This window comes from Vombatus ursinus, unplaced genomic scaffold, assembly GCF_900497805.2.
Source record: "Vombatus ursinus unplaced genomic scaffold, bare-nosed wombat genome assembly UNPS02014804.1, whole genome shotgun sequence".
In the NCBI taxonomy this organism is placed as follows: domain Eukaryota; kingdom Metazoa; phylum Chordata; class Mammalia; order Diprotodontia; family Vombatidae; genus Vombatus; species Vombatus ursinus.
The window spans coordinates 9,821,799-9,843,840 of record NW_020954582.1 but is presented as its reverse complement, the minus strand read 5'-3'; the positions used below and the strand labels follow the sequence as shown (position 1 = coordinate 9,843,840).

The window sequence follows — 22,042 nt, the reverse complement described above, 5'->3', positions numbered from 1 at the left end:
AGGTAAATTAAGGCTTCCAATGGGCTAATCTATGGGGCATAATACATCTCCATCATTCAGTGATGAGAAGATGCACAAATCCCCAGCTCTGCTTGTAACATCCCTTCATCCCTCTCATTTTAGCATAGGGACACCAGGACATCTGGGGGCAATGAAGAATGAGTCTGGACAAAAGCCATCAGCCCATCCTACCCATTTGGCTCAGCTGAGCCGATGATTTCCATAAAACTCCTCTGTAACATTAAAGAATTGCTCCTGAGCCTTGATACTATACCCAAAGGGCTCCTCCCTAAGGGTTCCTCTGCTCTGTGTCCATTTACTTGATCCAACTGGGTTCTATCTTGAGGGAGCCTAGCCTTTAATGAGGGGAAGTTGAGACTCTCTTTTCTTGAACTCTTCAGCACTTTAACTATCACTTCCACTCCAACCCCTCAAACCTTGGCACTCCTGGGACAAGTTGCTTATGGTTTATTAAGCTCATGTCTATGTCTTCCCTAAAGAAGGAACTAAAAAGCATTCAATGTAGAATATAAATCAGGTATTGGACAGACATTTATTTCCTTTACACAAAGAATCGATAGTATACACTGTCAGAACAACTTAAAACAGATTTTGGTAGTTGAATTTACCATTGCCATGACATTCTCTCAAGAGGTTGGTATTTATAGCTCTTAGGAACACAAAGTAGATTTCAGGATTCCTGATTGGGCACATTACATCTCACCTTGGCTCTGCATTGCCCAACAACTCCTAGTCTATGTCTCCTGGTACAATAGCCAGCTTTGAGATAATCCTCTTGGTGATGACCATCTTCTTCAAAGTCACCATAGTCATTACCAGGGAATCCCCTATGGCCACCAGTCAGTTGTGACTGTATGGAACTTTCAGGCCTCAAACTGACGTCACCTCTATTCTTGGATGGTCCTTCTTTGGATAGGTCTTGGTTCATCTGAAATTAGGAAAGAGACAATTCAAAAGATGTAAATTAAACCCAGGCTCAGGGTTGCCTATGTAGGGCATGTGTTTTAGATGTCATGTGCTTATGGTTGAATATGTTGAACATCAGCTCACTCCCAAAGGGGCTCTACCCTAAGGGATAGCTGGTCCTAGCTACTCTATTCCTCTGTTACCTTTTGGGAAGGGGGTGAAAAGAATTCTGACATGAATTGAAGCCAAAAGTACCCTTCAGTCATCAGCTCTTCTGGCTTAATATCCAATAATGAGACTTTCTGTCATCTCAAAGAATAAGTCCTCCAGTCCCTATGTGGTCCTATATTGCTGAAAGCCAGGCCCAAAGCTCTACACGTGGTTAACCAGATAAGAAGGGCAATTTTGAGCTTGCTGTATGGCATGGCCATCTTTATACATCAAACCCTTGCCCTATTGGCTAAACAATTGTGATGCTGTGCATTTCTATGACATCTTCATTTCACAGAGTATTTCACAAGTGTCTGGAGGTAGAGATTTCCTAAAACCTTTCACCATGGACAATAGCCTTCTTCCTTTAGCTGACTTGACAAAGTGGCAGTACAATGCCACCCAATTATGGCATTGAGGTTGAACAAACTTGATATGTAATGAAGAGGATATACCCAGGGACTGGTGGGTTGTCCAGAGCTGTGGTTTCCAAACTTTTCTGATCATTCACCCTATCAGTGAGAGAATTAAGAATAAAGTTTCAGCGTATACTCCAATCTATACATATTTACTTATGTTAAAAAGTATACCTGTATATCTCTGGATGTATGTGTGTATACGTGTACACACATACCCATCCATCCATATGAACTCAATATTAATAATTAATTAACAATATTAACATCAAAATGATAATAATATATTATTGTGTATTTCATATTATATTAATATACTATTATATCAACTAATTAATCAACACACAATTAATTATTAATTATGTTATGATATATTATAATACAAAATAATTAATATATTATACCTTATAATAATAGTTATTATTAATACTAATAATTATATTAATTATTACACATGTTAAAAAAGGATAAGATTAAGGATTAAGCCTGCTATTTCACTGGTACATGGAACTCCCTAGTGAGAAAATCCCTCCACTATTATATTATGAAACATAGATAAAATATATTAAGAAAAAATGAGATAAATATGAAATAATATTTAATCCTGGAAGCCATAGGTTGTCAGTGGAATTTATTGACTGAGAAGGTGGGTCATGACATTCTCAGACCTGCATCTTTAGGGAGACCACTTTGATAGCTGAGTGGAGAAAGGACTGGAGTAGGGAGAGCTGAGTCGGGAAGACCAGTTTGGAGGCAGTTTCAATAGTCCCAGAAAGAAGTGATGAGCCTCAAACTGGAGCAGTGACTATTTGAGTGACGAGAAGGGGACAGATAGGGGAGATGCTCTGGGGGTAGGGATGACAAGACTGGGCAACTGCTTGATCAAGTAGGGTGAGTAAAAATGATGAGTCAAAAATGTGGTGGAAGGGGATGGGGTGGGAGAGGAATTTAGCCAATTTAGCCCCTCTAGGTGCCTAGTTTATATACAAGTTGAAGGTTGCCCCTGGGGTACCCCCAGGCACAGCTTTAGGATTGAAGGAGTTACAGGAGATTGGTGAAGGAGAACACAAAGTGCTAATGATGAAGGATGTGGTGTGGTTGTGTTGGAAACAAGCCCGTGATTGGCTATTTTGGGTAATCTCTGATTGGTTGTTCACATATCTGTTAACTTCATCCTATGGCTCCTTGGGGTTACATAACCCTGACTTTGGGAACTACTGGTCTAGGCCAGGGTGTCTACTTGTTTATTGATAAGGAATGACTTTAGAGGTCACTGGAGAGAAGGTGGGTATGTAGAAGTGAAGTAAGCCAATTGGTAAGTATTTATGTAGTGCTCACTATGTGCCAGGCATTGTGCCGAGCAACACAAAACAGGGCTTCCCCACAAGGAGCTTACATTTTCTGAAGAGAGCTTTCATTGTTTCTGAGCAGGGTTGGGGGTAGCCAAGCCTCTATGTTTTTGTAGGCTGGGCTTTCTTCTTGAGGAATCTTGGGAAATTGCAGAAAGAGGACTGTAGGGACAGCAACTGGCTTAGGGCTTTCTGCCCAGGGATGAGAAATAAGGGGACAGGAGAGAAATCTTTTCCAAAGTGTGTAATCTCCAAAGCCACAAGGAAGAGTGAGATGGCAAGAGTGGGAAGGGAAGGGAAAAGAAGGTGCAGCACTTATCTGAGCACCAGCAGGGGAGTAGAAAAGACGAGCTAATGTGCCGTTATCACTCCTAATCTCCAAGCTTGAAGGCACTGCTGAAGACCGGATGTGTCTCAGACAACGTTTGTCTGTGGCTTCTGGAGAAGGGAAAAGGTCCCCTCTCAATCCTACCATGGGTCAGAGGGCTTCAGAGGTCACCTAGTCCAAGAGGAAACTGAGGCCCAAGGAGGTTTGGCAACTTCCCATGGTAGTGTCAAAGGGATTGTGGGATCATAGGAGCAAAGACAGAGGCCATCAAGTTCAGCCCCCTCATTTTTGGCAGGTGAAGAAACAGGCTCTGGGAAAATTGTGGGAGATTATAATGGGCTTTAAGTGCCCTACATATGGCATTTTATTTGATCCTGCAAACTCTCTGGAGTTTGGTGCTGTTGTGATTCCCATTTTCTAGTTTAGGAAATGGAAACTCGGATAAGGAAGTGATTTGCCAATGGTCATGTATTTAGTCAGTGTCAGAATGGGGATTACAATCCAGGTTGTTCTAACTCCTGTGAGCTTCTTTTTGTCCTCCAGCAAACTGCTTTTGAGGAAGTGGATACGGGGGTACGGTGGAGCTAGGCATGGTCAAGGCTAAAGGATGAATTATTTCTTGAGATTTGCCTGATTCCATGCCTAGGCTTGTAGGTTAACAACTTAACCATCACTATAAAGGGGAAAAATTGTTGTAATAAGTTAACAAATGTTTATTAAACACTCACTATGTGCCAGGAACTATGTTCAGTGTTGGAACTACAAAGAAAAAGCAATAATGCATGTTCTGAAGGGACCCCCATTTAAATAGAAGAGACAACAGGTAAATACAGTGTGATATTACCCAAACTGTAATATTGTACGAGGAACCAAGAATGGTTTGGATCTGCGTAGACTTTAGCAAGGTGGAGCTTTTTGTCCATGTTCTGAAGCACAGCAATATCAAATTATTTGGGCCTTGGATGGCATTAAAAGCAGCCCAGAAGGGAAAAGAATATGTGGAGAAGCAGGCAGTCCCAAGGCCTGCCCCAGACTCAGGGAGCAACAGTGACTCTAGGGAGGCAGCAGCCATGGCAACATGGACGGTTCATCTCCTCAAAAACACCAGGCTTCCCGGGACACCGTGGAGATGAATACAACAGGAGATGATTTCTTTTCTTCTTTTTTCTTTCTTTCTTTTTTTTTGCACATACTTGCGCAGGTGGCTAGAGGTAAAACATGGAGGACCTAGTTGCGTTTTCTTCCCATGACTTTCTTCATCTGGGTGCCAGAGGTACCCATTTCTAAGCACAATCTTCTATTCTGCTAATGACTCCATCTCACTGATCTAATCTTATTTCTCCAAAATGTCCATGGTTGGCTCTTCTCTGCACTTCACGTTCCTTTATTGGTGACACAGAGGCACAGGATAATCCTGGGAGCTGCACAAAAGAGAGTGACGTGTCCGAGCCCGGGTTGGCATCCTGAGGCCCCTTTTCATAATTACATTTCAAGGGCACAAATGCCAGAAATGTAATCGATCTCATTAGACCACGAACTTCACATACAGAAATCAAATGTTACTCAAGATTCCTACAGAGGGGAAGGCACTCTAATGAGAGGCACGGCTGTTTCCCAGGAGAATCACTAGCTGAAATCTTCCTTTATGTACCTATTTATAGCTGAGTCGACTTAGAATCATGGAGATTTCAGCTGGCTTTGAGCTTCCTAGTGGAAGTCTTAGTAAAAAACAATAGCAGCAGCAACAACAATAATGATAATGCTAACAATAACAGCTTTGAAATCATCTAGTTCTCATTCTGTTGATGAGGAGTCTGGATTTGAAGCCCTAGCTTCCTGGGCTTTAGAGCTCAGTCAGAAAACTTTCCCCAGACTCTGCAAATCAATTGATTAGGTAACTAACCCATTCATCAATAAGTATTAGTTAAGCAGATACAATGTGGCAGACACTGTCCTGGCTGGGGATTCGACAAAAAAACCCCAAATAGTCCCTGCCCTCAAGGAGTTCCTAGCCTAATGAGGGAGACGACAAATGCATAAATCAGAATATACAAGATAAATGAAGAATAAATGGAAAATCGAGGTCAAGGAGAAGACTCCGGCCTGGGAGAGGGCAAACTGCCTTTAGCTCTGGGTCCTGAATCAGCAAAGGCAACCTGCATTTAAGGCCTATTTTGAGTCTTTGACAGTTGGTTCTAATTTCTGAGGCAGAAATCAGAATTAGAGCCGAATTGGCATAGACAGAATTAATGTTTTGGCTTGGAATTTGATTTCATTGGAAGTCATAGTAAACAACAGCAACAACAATGATAATGATAACAATAATAGCTGATATTTCTATAGTGCTTTGATATCATGGAGGACACCAGGTATGAAAGCCTTGAACCACTCAGAAATTCTCTGCATTACTTCTTGAATCAAACACCACCAGAAGTAGGATTTGAAGTCAGTTCATGTGCACCATCTCAAAATTGGTTTTTGTTAGTTTAATGTGGTAATTAATTTTGGAATGGTCCACATTTGTACATTTAATGACCCTGTAGCTCAGAGAGTTTTGCTCTAAAGGGATTCTCAGTAGCTGTTCATCTGGAAAGCGAAGAGCTAAGCTTGAATAACCTAGGTAGAGATGGTGGAAAACATTTACTGCAAGAGGTCAATACACCTGTGGACTACAGTGGAGATTTGAAGTGAAGTGGGTAGGATGGGTTGGGTTGGGGGACCCATGGGAGGGGCCATTTTTATTTGTTTACCAATGGAAGATATCACAGAGGAAGTGGGATTTCATGAGCCTTTTTAGTGAGACCAACTTGGCAAAGACAGAGCTCTCTGGAGGTGGAGGAAGGACTGAGAGCTTGCTTCACCCCTAGGCAATGGCTAGGGAGCATCTTTCCCTTCCTTGCTCCATAAAAACCTATTACTTTTTCTACCTCAATACCATGGCTCCCGCAACACACCTGTTGGCTTTCATATTTAAATGTTTCCCTCCCTTCCTTCCTTTGTTCCTTCTTTCCTTCCTTTCACAGAGGGCATAATCACTAATCACGTATGTGTTTCATAACTATATTTCCAAGGACATAAATACTATGAACCTAACGGAGGAAGGAGAATAGAAGTGAGGAGGATATACATTCCAGGAATGAGGGACAGCCAATACACACACACACACACACACACACACACACTTCCCATACCCAGGTTAAGAATCCCTGTAAATTATACTATAAGCTCCTTAAAGACAAGAATTGTGTTTTATTAATATGCATACTCTCTACAGAACCTAATGATCACCATTAATGAATCATTCATCTGTGGAGTGCTCACTAGAGCTAGGAACCATGCTAAACTTTGGAGATCCATAAGAAAAAGGAAGAGCTCCTATTTCCAAGGTGCCTACTCGAGTGTCTCATTCAAGATCGACTAGATACTAGTTCTACCATTGGACTAGATAAATGGATTATGACTAGATAAATGGAAGTGCCAGTTAGCATTTGAAAGGAATAGCAAGTTGTGCATAGCAGATTCATAGTTCCACTTGCAATCATCCTTTTTGTTGCACTATGTTATGGAAATGCTTGTTTTATTCCATAAATTAAAAATAAAATAAAAAAAATCATGTTGGTTGAAGAGTTAGAAGACTTATTTTTTCACCTATAGACTATATGACAGTGGGCAAATCTCTTTATGAAGCTCATACAGTGGCTCAGTGTGGCTCAGTGAATAGAACATGGCCTAGAATGTCTTAGTCACCTACTACCTATGTGACCCTGTGTGACCCTAGACCCTGCACAAGTCATTTAACCTCATTTGCCTCAATTTCTTCATCTGTAAAACTGTGATAATAATAGCACTCACCTTCCAGGTGTTGTGAGGGGCAAACAAGACAATAATTGTAAAGGAATTAGCACAGTGTCTGGCACATGGGTGCTATGTAAAAACTGGCTATTATTATTATTATTATTATTATTAACTCTATTGAGGAAGACAAAGTATATATACATGGACATATACAAACTATATGCAGATTAACTCTAAGGCAATTTATGACAAAGAAGGGGGATCAGAAAAAAGTTTCCTGGAGAAGGTCCTGTTTGGTGAGGAGGGACTGTGGACAGCCATACTGAGTTCTCCCTAAGGCTTTATGTACTTCGTGATTCCATCTCAGATTCACTGAATTCTCTGGGTCTCACTGATGATTTAGTAAATAGCTTCCTTTTTGTGTCTGCTGTTACTAACTAGCTAATAGTGACTCATAAAAAAAAAACACCACCTTTGACAGACACTACCCAGTGAATACTGGGACAAACTCCCTACAAAGTACGTTCACAGAAAACAATAAAACGCAGCTGCCTGAAAGAGTGATTGACCCAAAGGAAATTGCCTCATGTCTTTGACCTGAGTTTTATTGTCTTTTAAGATTTTTTTAATTCATACCACTGTGTATTCCCTTGTTTTCTTCCATCTTGATCACTTTATACAAGTCTGTCCATATTCTTTTCCAATTCTCAAGTTCATTATTCCTTCTATAACAATAGCTAGCATTCATGCGGTGATTTAAGGTTTGCAAAATGCTTTACAAATATTTCATTTTCTCCTGACAGCAACCTTGGGAGGTCAGGGCTATTATTTTTTCCACTTTGCAGATGAGGAAACTGAGGCAGAAAGAGATTAAATGACTTGCTCAGGGTCACTCAGTACACACACACATACATATACACACACACAGCTGAAATTGGCATCTAGGTGGTATAGTGGATAGAGTACTTGTCTCTTCCTGAGTTCAAATTTGGCCTCAGACACTTACTAGTTGTGTGACCCCAGGCAAGTCACTTAACCCTGTTTGCCTCAGTTTTCTCCATTGTAAAAAAAGAAAAAAGCTAGAGAAGGAAATGGCAAACCACTTCAGTATCTTTGCCAAGAAAACCCTCAAAAAGGGATAATGAAAAGTCGGATATAAAAGCAACAATTTCTGGAATCAACCTCTTCAGGGTATAAACCCAGTAGTGGTATCTAGTGACATCCTGTTACTTCCTGGTCATCTTCTCTCTAGCCACCTTGCTGCCCAGACCAGAGGCCATGCCCTAGAGGACTTGCCCTCACAGGTCCTGAAATCCTTCCCTGGAACTGCCTATTCTAAAGGGTGATTGCCCAAGTGCCTCATTCTACCCAGGAGATCCCAAACAGCACGTCCTCCCAACAGCAAGCCGGCCTGTTTCCCTACTCGTGGACGTCTGTTCTTGAATCTGCCGATTTGAGGAGCGCGGTCTGATAAGTCCTAATTGTTCTTCTGCCAAACTGCTTTTCAGTTTTCCTCGTCTTTCTCAAACGAAGATCCTCTTCAACAGGATAGTTTGCTCTCTTCAATTAGATGGCTCAGTGGGATAGTGTGCTGAGCCTGGAGTCAGGAAAGCCTGAGCTTAAATCTGGCCTCAGATACTTAGCTGTGTGATCTTGGGCAAGTCACTGTACCTGTCTGCCTTAGTTTCCTCAACTATTAAGTGGTAATAATAATAGCACTTATAGCATTGTTGTGAGGTTCAAATAAGATAATATTTATAACAAACTTAGCACAGTGCCTGTCAAATAGTGGGTACTACATAAATATTATTATTATTATTATTATTATTATTATTGGTCATAAAACTGGTACCAGGTATTTGCTTCTAGATCTTGCCTTTCTATCCCTTTCACTGATGTAGTTTTACATTTTTTGTGCATTATGAGATAATTTTTTGGTGTGTGGAAGCATAATAAAAACCATCTTTTTGATAAAATTGAAAAAATTAAGAAATAAACATCTTCTTTAAAGTCCTTTCTAGAACGTTAGGACAAGCCCTTTGGAAAAATAAATGATAGGCCAAATGTTAAAATGCTTTTCATAGGAACATGGGTTAAGCACCCTTAACCAACTCTAATTGTGTTATCTCCCCAACTACCTCAAGCTATTGGCATTAGGGCTTATCCTTCTTCACTGCAAAATGATTAAGCTATCAAAGAAGGGAGTGAAGGGGAGTGGTCCAGGAGCAATGGGATATGACTTGTTTGCTCAATTCTGGATTATTAATTCAGGCTGTATTTTAAGATATTTTTCCTCATTTAAGATTTCTATAAATTTTAGCAGAGCCAAGATGGTGGAGTAAAAGCAGTGACTTGCTTGAGCTCTCCCCCAAACGCCTCTAAATACCTATAAAAATGGTTCTAAACAAATTCCAAAGCAGCAGAACCCACAAAAAGACAGAGTGAAACAAATTTTCCACCTGAAACAACATGGATGGTAGATCTGAAAGGTATATTGTGCCAGGGAGAGGAACACAGTTTGGCATGGGTGAGTAGGCTGCAGCGAACCTGGAGCAGGCCTCAGAGGACTGAATCACAGGCAGCTGTGGTGGTTTCCAGACTTCTCAACCCAGGAACACCAAAGGCAACTTAGAAGGTCAGTAGGAAAAATCTGTTTCTATGGTGGTGAGACAGAAGCATGGTCACAATCCCAACCCCATTCCCCGAGCATGGTCCTGTGGTGGTAGCTGCCTCCAGAGCTTTTGGCCCACAGACTGAGGGGGAATCGACTGGCTAGTCAGAGGGGGATTGCAGGGCTCTCTTTGCTGGTGCTAAGGCAGAATTCTCTTGCTTTGCCTATGCTTTGATCTGGGTCACAGTTCTGGGTGGCAGTCCTGGGGCAAGGAGGAGTGCTGGTATGGTGGATCTTATAGTGACAATGGAGAGGAAATCCTCCTCACAGTTAAAAGACAGAAAAGAATGCTTGTGGTCACTTATAGACCAGAGCACAGGCCAGGAAAGGAATAAACACCTCAGAGCACTTTGGAAGAACTGAAAATTTACCGGCCCTTAGAAGTATCTCTGAAAACAGATTCACAAAACCCCTGAAGCTTGGGACAGTACATTCTCCACACTGGAAGCAGAGTCCTACCTTAACAAAGAGTTTATAACTCAAGTTATTGGCAAGGATCATGAGCAAGCAGAGCAAAAAGAGTCAGACCATAGAATCTTACTTTGGTGACAAAGAAGATCAAAACATACAACCAGAAGAAGACAATAAAGTCAAAGCTCCTACATCCAAAGCCTCCAAGAAAAATATGAATTGGTCCCAGGCCATGGAAGACCTCAAAAAGGATTTTAAGAAGCAAGTAAGAGAAGTAGAGGAAAAACTGATAGTAATGCAAGAAAATCATGAAAAACAAGTCAACAGCTTGCTAAAGGAGACCCCAAAAATACTGAAGAAAATAACACCTTAAAAAATAGCCTAACCCAAATGGCAAAGATGTCCAAAAAGCCAATGAGGAGAAGAATGCCCTAAAAAGCAAAACTGGCTAAATGGAAAAGGAAGTCCAAAAGCTTACTGAAGAAAATACTTCCTTAAAAATTGGAATGGAACAATTGGAAACTGGTGACTTTATGAGAAATCAAGGCACTGTAAAACAAATTCAGAAAAATGAAAAAAATAGAAACAATGTGAAATATCTCATTGGAAAAACAACTGACCTGGAAAATATATCCAGGTGGGAGAATTTAAGAATTATTGGACTATTTGAAAGTCATGATCAAAAAAAGAGCCTAGACATCATCTTTCAAGAAATTATCAAGGAAATCTGTCCTGATATTTTAGAACCAGAGGGCAAAATAGAAATAAAAGAATCCACCGATCACCTCCTGAAATAGATCCCCAAAGGAAAACTCCTAGGAATATGGTAGCCAAATTCCAGAGTTCCCAGGTCAAGGAGAAAATATCACAAGCAGCCAGAAAGAAACAATTCAAGTATTGTGGAAACACAATCAAGATAACACAAGATTTAGCAGCTTCTACATTAAGGGACCACAGGACTTGGAATATAATAGTCCAGAGGGCAAAGGAGATAGGAATACAACCAAGAATAACCTACCCAGCAAAACTGAGCATAATCCTTCAGGGGAAAAAATGGACATTCAGTGAAATAGAGGACTTTCAAGTAATCTTGATGAAAAGACCAGATCTGGATAGAAAATTTGACTTTCAAATACAAGACTCAAGAGAAGCATGAAGAGGTAAACAGGAAAAAGAAATCATAAGAGACTTATTAAGGTTGAACTGATTACATTCTGTATGGAAATATGATATTTGTAACTCATGAGTCCTTTGTCAGTATCAGAGTAGTTGGAGGGAAAAAAAATTACATGTATGTATGTATATATGGAGAAAGAGAGAGAGAGAAAGAGAGAGAGAGAGAGAGAGAGAGAGAGAGAGAGAGAGAGAGAGAGGGAGAGAGAGAGAGAGAGAGAGAGAGAGAGAGAGAGAGAGAGAGAGAGAGAGAGAGAGAGAGAGAGAGAGAGTGAGCACAGGATGAGTTGAAGATGAAGGGAAGATATTTGGAGAATTAAATTAAGGGGTGAGAGAGGATTATACAGGGAGAGGGAAAAGGGAGAGGTAGAATGGGGTAAATTATCTCATATAAAACAGACAAGAAAAGGCTTTTATAGTGGAGGAGAAATGAGAGAAGGTGAGAGGGAATGAATGAATCTTATTCTCATCAGTTTTGGCTTAAGGGGAGAATAACATAGACACTCAATTGGGTATGGAAATCTATCTTACCCTACAGGAAAATGGGAGGGGGGACTAGAAAGCAGGAGGATGATGTTGAGAAGGGCAGATTGGGGTAGGGGGTAACCAGAAGCAAACACTTCCAGGGAGGAATAAGGTCAAAAGAGAGAATAGAATAAATGGGGGTGGGATAGGATTAAGGGAAATATACTTAATTTTTCACAACATACCTACTATGTAAGTGTTTTGCATGACTGCATATGTATAACCTGTATTGAGTTGCTTGCCTTCTCAATGAGGGTGGGTGGGGAGGGAGGAAGGGAGAAAATTTGTAACCCAAAATTTTAAAAACAAAAAGTTTTTAAAAAATGTTTTCACATGAAAAAAAAGATTCCTAGAAATTTTAGGGAGTCATGTCTGAAGGCATGGAGGACTCTGCCAATTTGGGAATTTCTTTCTCCAAACTAATGACTTGAATGTAAAGTAATTTGAATTTGTTACCCCTGATAACAAATGAACCACTGCAGCAGCTCTGAAACTTAAAAAAACAAAAACAAAAACAAAACAAAACAGAACAGAGAGGTCCCATAGATTATCAAAGCCACAATTAACTCTAAAAATAAATGGAAAAAAAAACCACAACAAAATAAAACCAAAGAGATAACACTGGTCATAAGCAAAAAGTTTTCTTTATTCCACTGGAGAAGTGAAACTAGACACCCACGTGCCCACGACCCCTTTAGTAGGAGAACTGCTTTAGAGTGGGCAAATCTCAATACTTATACCAATGGCTATGCAGTGAGCTGTTGCCCTGACAATGGATGGGTAACAGCAAGAATGAGACAAGTTTGATCCATAGCAGGACTTCATGACTGGAACACAGGTGCTGCAGGTGCTTGCACGATCTCAGGGACCACCTGGTGCTGGTGTGAAATAATTCTGGGATTTTACTGTGACTGAGATCATCCAGAAGGAGAGCCCCAAAGGATTGCTGTTATGCTAACCTCAGGACACAGCTTGCTTGCTGGGCCTTACTTCTAGAAGACAGGGTGCCTCTTAAGTAAAAAGAGAGGAGTAAAAACAGAGGAGTGGTCTTGGCATGGGATCCTGAGAAATTCAACAAAATTGTTTCTGGAACACAAAAACAAAGCACATTAGAAGTATTAATATTTTTCTTTGATAGTTGATACTAAATGTTCTGCATTGTAATATCATTTAAGACCTAGCAATACTCCTTCTTTCCTACTTTTTTTTTCATTTTCCTTTTGAATTAGTTTTTCTTTCTTCTCTATAAAATTTGTTACTATTCTAATGCACTTAAAATTGAAGTTTATTTATTGAATTCTATAAGAATGCCCCTGGCAATTTGATTTGTATAACACTAAATCTATAGCTTAATGTTATTTTTGTATATTGGCATGACCAACCATGAACATTGAATATCTCTCCAACTACCTAGGTCTTCCTTAATATCTGTAAACTTTGTCAGGTTTATATAGGTTTTGTGGGTCGAGGTAGGTTATCTCCTAAATATTTAATACATTTTGTATTTGTTTTAAGTGGGTTTACTCCTTCTACCTCTCCCGTTGTATAAAACTTACTGGCAGTATAAAGAATTACTGATGATTTCCATGGATTTATTTTGTATCCGATTAATCTTTGCTTTGGGTAGCTTTCTTATACTTTTATAAACAAAGTGCAATCTACATCTGTGAATGGAGTTTCCATGCTTTTTCCTCCACATTGAAGGAGTCACAGACCTGGACTAATCCTCAGTGCTGCTATTGTACTAGAGCTATTAAATGTCTTAATGAATCTGCTGCTGCTGCTGCCTGTAGTTAGGATTTGTCTCTGCCATTCTCTTTGTCAGAGTGCCCATTGATTTACTCCAATTTCCCAGCCAATTTTAAAACATCAGTTCTGTTTTTATTTTGAAACTTCCCTTTCATTTTTCCCTTTATCCTTTCCTTTATTTTTTTGTGAGGGCAACTGGGATTAAATGACTTGCCCAAAGTCACACAGCTAGTGAGTGTTATGTGTCTGAGGCAGGATTTGAACTCAGGTCCTCCTGACTCCAGGGCCGGTGCTCTATCCACTGTGCTACCTAGCTGTCCCTCCTTTATTTTTTTAAACATTGATTCTACTTTGAAGGTCCTTGGAGTTCTTATATTCTCATTTCTGGAGATTCTGGCTATTTCTAATGGAGTATTCATTTTTCATTCTTGAGACTTTGATTCATATGCTTTCTTCCCACCAAACTTTTTAATAGATTAAAACCTCATTTTCAATGTTATTTCCCCCCACTTTTTCCTCATCAGATTTTCTTCCTCTTCTTCTCTTGCTTCATTGCTGTTCTTCAATTTTACTTTTTTTTAATTTTAATTTTCCTTGGCTCCTTTCTTTTGCTTGGAGGTGATAAAGGAAATATGTGAATTAACGTGACTCATGACTGATCTACCTTGACAGTGGTATCTCCTGGGTTCTTATTATAGATATTTAATGTTGTTTCATTTTGATAATTCTGATTTTGGCTATGATTTTAAGCCAGAGGTGAGAGAGCTGTGGTTTCTACAAGTTGACATGAATGGTTTTTGGCCAACCCCCCAAAGAGTTTTAAAGAACATACTCCAGGACCGCATGGAAAGAGGTTTTAGTTACTGGCATAGGCGAGAAGAGTGGTCTTACAGAACAAAGCTTTTCTATGAGTGGACAACAGAGAGCAGTAGGGCATGGTAGGGAAGTGGCCCTTGGATTGCTGAAGCAGGAACCAAGCCTTTCTCTGTTATTATCCATGGGGATGTGGCCTGAGGTGGGAGCCTAGATGGAGCTGGGATGAAAGTGGCTGTGAATCATCCACCCCAAGCCCAGGAAAGTGTGGGAGCTCTCCTCTGCCACCATGGTTCTCTTCTTTTCTAACACCTGTCACCTCTCACTGGTTCTGCTTTGCTAATATCCTGAAATGATCAAACAGGAAGACACCTCTGTCAGCTCAAGATCCTTCCTCCATGGTGTAAAAGGAAGAGCTATGGGCCGACATGCAGGGACAGATTCCTGGTCTTGCTACTCCACAGCTGTGTGACCTTGGGCAAGTTGCTTTATCTTGTTTTTATTGTTTCATAAAAAAAATCCCACTAAAAACAGGGTCTGTGAAATGTTTTTTTCCTTTGTAGACATCAGAAATTATGAAAAAAGGAGCATCAGTTAGCCAAGGAAATGACATGTCAAAAAAAGAGAGCCAGCTAAGGTATGTGAGTTCATGCCTGTGCATGTGTGTGTGCATGTGCATGCAAATTAAATATAGAAGATAAGCTTATCTGAAAAAAAAAGCGTTCTACGTGCACCTACTCCTGTGCAATATTTCAAAGGAGGATTCTAATTAGTTCTTTTGTGCCAGAGCACGTCTAGAAAGGTGTCTACTTAGAGCTTATTCTATGACTTTCGGGAGGTTCCTTGTCTTCTCTAGAACTCAGTTTCCTTTCCTGCAAATCAAAGGGGTTGGAATCCATGGCCTGGAAGGTTGCTTCCAAATCTGTTTTCCCAAAGTTAAATATCCCAATCTAGTGTGTAAGCCATCCTCAAATATGTAAGTGGTGATCACAAGGAAGATGTTTAGACTCTTTCTGATTACACCCAGAACACGGCTTTAGGAATAATCAGGGAAAGTTACCAAGCAAAGATAAGCTTGATGTGTTTGGAGCATCCAGGGTTTCCACTCAGCTCAAAGAGTGAGTCCCCTAGACAGGGCTATCCTGGGTTCTAGGTAGACCCCTGCCCACTCAAAGCTAGTAGTCATGAGCCCTCACTGATATTTTTACCTTTATTTGTCAATCAAAGAACACAATTCAATGTGATACGGTATAGTAAGAATGGTAGCAGTACAGCTTTCCCCCAGTAAACCTGTGGTATCCATTTACAAATACACAGACCATGAGGAGGAAGAGTAGACCCACTGGGGGCTGCATAGAGGGGCACACACATGAGGCCAGTACACCATTAGAGAGGTAACTCAGCCTCTGAAGCCACAGGGCCCTTGCTGTCATCATTCTAGTACCCTGCTGCCCTGATTTTAGTCTCCATCTCAACTCTAATGGAGACATCCTTCCTGCTGGACTGTCATCTCTGCAGGATGCTATCCTTCTGGCCCCAGTCACTGTTGGATGCTGCTGGTTTCTGCTCGACGAGGCTCCCCTGGCACCTGGTTGTAGTGCTACTCTCAGCTTCCGACTTCTCCCTTTGGCTGGGGCACTATTTCTTCCTCATGGAAAGAGTGGATTGTGCTATGCTCGTTCCATTTAAAGCCCCAAGGCTCCCTACTGATCTTTCAAAAAGCAGTGGCTCTTAACACACTTCACCACAAGACCAGTAAAAGTTCTTAATGGAAAGAAGCAACGATAATAACCACATCTCAGTCTGTTCTTTTAGGATCTTGGCCAGAATAGGCTGTAGGCTTTATCTTTTTGGCAGAGAATTCTTTGCCCCAGATGTTAAGCTCAATCAATCAATTCATATGCAGCCTGCCATAAAGAATAGAAATTTGGGTGAAGTTCTCATCTCTAATATACACAATCTGTGTGACCCCAGGGAAGTCATTTAACCTTTCTCTACCCTAATGGACTCTTTGAGATTCTAAGTTGTGGAGCAGGTGCTGAACTGCATTTATAGCAGGAGTTTCCTCGCTGAGAGATAATACCAATAAAATAATATATTTGATCCAAAAAGGAAATTGTTCTAGGAACTATTCTTTTTATTTTGCTCATTATTTTTGCTATACAGGCCATAAATTCTGCTGTAATAATTCTCATTTATCTTTTGAACCACTCAAGTATAGTGTTTTATGGCTCCATGTTCTCATATTCCACAGAGTTCTCTGTCTCAAGTATTGGATCATTTTCCTTTGTTTTGATGCATTTATTCATAAATGCCTAAACTCATTTACTAGATCTAGAGATCACATTTCCTTCCATTGTTACTGTTTTCCCTGTTGATTTCTCTGCTTATGTTTAAAGTCTTTGAGTTTTCTTCTTGAAATCTTTGGCAATTTCCATCTTAATTCCCCTCTTATTTTTGCTATTCCTCACTTTCTGCTTCCCTCCCTCATGTTGTACTGACTCCAGGACCAGCATCTTAACACTGAGCCCCATAACTACCTTGACATAAGCTTAGGGAATTAAGACTGGTTGCTGGTGGGGCTAGCTGGGTGGAAGGAATGAGAGGATGGGATGTTAAAGTGAAGCAAAGTAAGCAGAATTGTTCTGACTCCAATTTATCTGTACTAAGAACTGCTTCCTGATCTTTTCTTCCCTTCTATTACCCAACTCTCCTCTTTTTATCTTAATTCTCACTCTGCCTTCTTCATTTCCTATCTTTTCTTCTCTCTGTATGTCTCTGTCTGTGTCTGTCTCTGTCTGCCTGTCTCTGTCTCTGTCTGTCTGTCTCTGTCTCTGTCTCTTTCCCTCCTCTCCTCTTTCCTTTTCCTCCTCTCTCCTCCCTTCTGTCTCTCACTTTATCTCCCAGGGAACTGACTAGAATAGCTGTTGTCAAATTCCCAGGGTGAAGCCGATTGATGACCAGTCAACCCAGTCAAGAAGCTCACAGGAGACTACTGAGTTTCCCTCTTTGGTTTCTTGATCATGTTGTCTTGGTCTCTGTGACCCACTATAACCCTGCAGCCTGAACTGGCATTTTTCTGAAAAGCCCCAGGAATGTGAGTTAAGCTTCTACACTTTATAACTGCTGTCTAGTGGTGGGGATGGTGATTGATTGATGATGATGGGGTGATGGAGGATAGAGCAGCTGGAGTAGTGAATAGAGCACTGGACTGGCAATGGGGACAATTTGTGTTCATCCTGCCTCAGACTCCTCCTGGCTATTTGACCCCAAGGCAAGTCATTTAATCTGCTTGTGCCAATAGACAACTTTCTAACAGCCTGAGTTAGAGAGAATGGCCAATCTTCATTGGCAATAGGAAGTTGCTGGTTTCCTCTATTTATGAAATTACAGGTTCTGAGACATAATTGGGATGATAATACCTGTAGTACCTGGTTTTTAGGGTTGTTGTGAGGATCCAATGATCTAATGTGTACAGAGAGCCTTGCAAAAGCTTAAAAAGTTTAAAAATGTGATTATTGGTGACCAGCATGCTCAAAACTGCCCCTCCATTGGACCTTTGCTGAGTCTGCCCCCAGCTGCTCGTGAGGCTCCTCTCGAATTACCTTGTCTTTCTTTGGCATATACTTAAATGTGTACATGTTGCCGGACCCAATAGAATGTAATTTCCTCAAGGAATGGAGCTGTTGTATTTCTTCCTTTGTATCCTCAGTGCCTAGCCCGGGGCTTGCAATAGCAGGTGCTCAAAAAGCATATTTTCTTGATGGACAATCAGACCAGAGAAGGGAGGGGGGATCAGATTTGCTGGCCTCTCAGGTCCCTATCAACCCTCTTGATTTTCCCTTAGAGTCCTGATAAAATAATTATCTAATTTGAGCCTCACAAGAACAGTGCCTGGCATATAATAGGTGATTAATAAATATTTATTGAATTGCATTTAGTTGAATAGCCCTGGAAGATGAGTGCTATTTTTACCTCCATTTTTCAGATGAGGAAACAGAGGCAAACAGAAGTTAAGTGACTTGCCCAGGGTCACACAGCTACTAAGTGCCTGAGGCTGGATTTGAACTCAGGTGTTCCTAATTCTAGGCCAAATGCTCTATCCACTGCTTCACCTAGCTAAGGGAGGAAGAGAAAAAAATTGAAAAGGAAGAAAGAAAAGAAAAAAGGAAGGAAGGAAGAAGGAAAGAAAAAGAAAGAGAAACTAACAATATAGAGAAATTCAAAGAACTTGGGATGGACCTGGAGTCAGGAAAGCTGGTAAAATTCTGTAAAAAGTCTGGGCAAATTGGAATGGGGGTGTTGGGAAGAGTCTGTGGGGAAAACAGCCAAGAAGTGTAAGCACACCTAATCCAAGGAACAAAGTACTGACTTTACAGTGTAAGGGGATGAAAATCAATACAAAAGAAATAAAGGAAGGAAAACACAAGCCAAAAATCCCAACTTGAAATGTGAATGTATTAAACAAGTCAATAAAGCAGAAGAGAGTGGATAAGAAAACAAAATCCAACAATCTGTTACATACAAGAGACACATCCAAAGAATAAAGACACTAGAGAATAAGGCAGAGGACCTGTCCTGGTCAATTACTCCCCCATTCTACTTCAGGCTATTATCAACCAAGGTCTGCTCTTAGATCACTTTGCAGCAGACAAGGCAATGAGCTAAGCTGAATTGCAGAGAAACAAACTGCTAAGGATTCTGTGAACCCAAGATGCCCCCACTCCCAATTGTCCTCCTGTAGTTTATTTAGACCACTGGGGCTCCCACAACAGCTTTGTCCTGAGCCATTGACTGAAGTCTGTGATCCAGAGAAAACCAGCAAAGATCTCTATAGAACAGGGAAGAAAAAGAGGACAACACAGGGACCGTTCTAGCAGGGCATCAGCCCTGGAGGGGCTGTCCTGGCTTGTTAATTTTTGTTTGTTTATTTGTGTTTCTCTGGGTCATCTCTTTCTCCTTCTTCTGAGAATTGTATTACTCATTTAAATCTTAGTGTAAGAAGCTTATATTATTAACTTCTTACACACTTGCCAGTTCCATCTTTCATCATCATTATCAATATACAACAGAAATATTCAATAAATATTTCTAGTGGTTATTACTGCCAAAAAGCAGTGAGGTATAGCAGATGGAGAGCTGGTCTGGAATCAGGAAGACCCGTCTTCCAATGCTGTCTCTGATATACACTGGTTGGGTGATTCTGGGCACGGTCACTTAGCTTAGTGCTCTAGGCAATGCTCCCATAAATTGCAGAATAAGTATCATCTGACTTCAGTGGAGGGATTTCATCAGTTGGATCAGTTGAATTAAAAGTTCACCGCCCTCCAATGACTGAATGTAACTTTCTTTTTCTCAGTTACTTGATTAAAAACAAGTGATCCCTGCTAGTGAGACCCTGTAGCAGAGAATGATGGAAAATTCATTTATTTCTTTGTCATTGCTAAAGTGCTATAGTTGGACAAAATTCAAGTATCCAGCTCAAAAAGGGAATCCAAAGTCAATCCTTCTTTGGGAGAATTTGGGAAAAAAATTTAGATGGATTCTCACACGTACAAGTTTATAGTATGAATTGATGGGATTTGGGTGACTTGAGACCATCAGAAGATTCCCTACATGTCTCCCTATATTTCCAGTAGGACAAGACAAAAGTGTAAGGTGTTACCAGTGAACAGTTGGAATTATGGTCATCTGAGTCAATGGATACTTCTCACTTCAAGGAATCTCACTGAAGCCCCTATTCCCTTCAGTAATTCAGAGTCTAATTATTCTACATTCTCCATGATAGTTGCCCATTTCTTTCTATAGATTCTCCTGGATGGGTTCTCTTAATATGCTGGGGTTTTCCTTGATATCTTTTGACATTGTATAAGTTCAAGAGAGGCATGTGGATCATCCCTTTGTTATTTCTTACTCTAGTTACCTCACTGACTCCTCTCTTTTCTGGTCATGTGTACCTCTGACAACATCTCTGTTGACATTTCTCCCGTACAATTCTTCATTGGTACTAGACTGCAGCCTGTTCATGCCCAACATGTGTCTCTCTTTGTGATTTTCAATTCTAAGTCTTCAAAGATTGTGGCATTGGATGCCTTAAGATCACAGACGATTAGAACTTAATGACCCTTGGCTTCCATATTAGTAGTCAAGATGTGAATTGCACCATTTTAGTAGTTGGTGAATTTCACACTAAAGAAGATGGTTGTCCCTCAGGACCTCAAGATTAAAGAGGAACCACGCAAGGCAAACACTTTAAGCAAATATGCAGAGACAGGTGTGCCTCAGTTCTCTATAACTGAGGTGTTCTGAGAGAGGGAGGTTTTTGGGTTTTTTTTTTTTAAAGATAAACATATCTCCGCATTGCTAAGCTGTTGTTTTAGGCTTCCAGGGCCTAAGGCTAGCAAGTCAGTATTGTTTGCTAGTACCAACATCCCCTTTGAGAAGCCTAATTATCATGAAATTCAAAAGCTGAGGCTTCAATACTCTTCTCATAAGACCAATTCATTAAAATGAAGGTGAGATAATCCCTAAGGTAACTTCCAACTCTAAATCTTATGATTCAATAATTTAAAAACAGAAAGCAAATAAAAATCCAAACACTCTATTTCACTTGAAACAAAGTAGTTCAAGGTTGTACTTTTTTAAATGCAGATGAGAATAAATTAGTCCTTTATAAAAAGAATTTTAAGGTAAATGCTTATCTCTCAGTACAAATTTTAAGGCCTCCTTTCTGAAATGGAATATGTTATTGAATGACATCATCATTTTGAGAAGGAGGGAAGGGAAAGAATTTGTCCATACTTGTAAATTCTTATTTGTAGGAAATACAGATCAGCCACTGATCTATAATTTCTGAAGTTTTAGAGAACTGACTGGAGGCACTGAGAGGTTTTGTCTGTGTTCACACAAAGAGGGGAGGGAAGGGAAGGGAAGAAGCATTTGTTTACCGCCTGCTATGTGCCAGGCACTGTGCTGAGCACTCTACAAATATAATCTTGTCTGATTCTCACAATAACCCTGGGAGTAGATGCTGGTATTATCACCTATTTTATAGATGAGGAAACTGAGGCTGATATAGGTTAAATGATTTGCCCAGGGTCACATAGTTAGAAGTCCTCCTGATTCTAAGCTCTAGTAAATAACAAAGGCAGGACGTGAAATGCCATGGAAGAGGCTATGTATTTATCGAGAGTTCAAGCACCTCACTTTTAGGCCAGATGTTGCCATTTTACCGCCTCTGTGACCTTTAGCATGCCCCAAATCCTCTGAGCCTCTGTTTTCTCAATATAGAGAGAGAGGAAGTGAACAACCTCCAGCATTAAGTCTTCTGGACTCCTCTGCCAGCCCTCCATCCACTGAGCTCTAATCTCACCTCCTGTCTGGTCATTGGTATGACTAGAACCTCCTAGACCCCTTCTGCTTCTTTGATGGGGGGGCCACAACAAAAGAGAACAAAAAAGTCATGAGACCAGATAGAGCAAATCAACCCCAGGTTCATTACTATTCATTTAACCTGAGGCAAAGAAACCATTTTCTAATAAGTTGATTATTTACCCTTAGATAATTAAGTATTAAGTGACTGCTATAATCAATGGAAATGAATACTTTCATAGTTGACTGAAGGTCAGTGAACTGGACGCCCGAGAGAAATCAGAGCATCACACCCAATTGACTT

General features: G+C 40.5%; 1 long non-coding RNA gene across 1 annotated transcript; it reads right to left on the bottom strand.

The window, feature by feature from the left end:
- Positions 1-535: 535 nt before the first annotated feature.
- Positions 536-13,748, bottom strand: LOC114051661. Its single transcript, XR_003570183.1, has 3 exons — positions 12,765-13,748; positions 1,593-1,649; positions 536-949 (listed from the first exon to the last, which is right to left on the bottom strand). It is a non-coding gene; the product is annotated as an uncharacterized LOC114051661 (long non-coding RNA).
- Between the last annotated feature and the right edge of the window lie 8,294 nt (positions 13,749-22,042).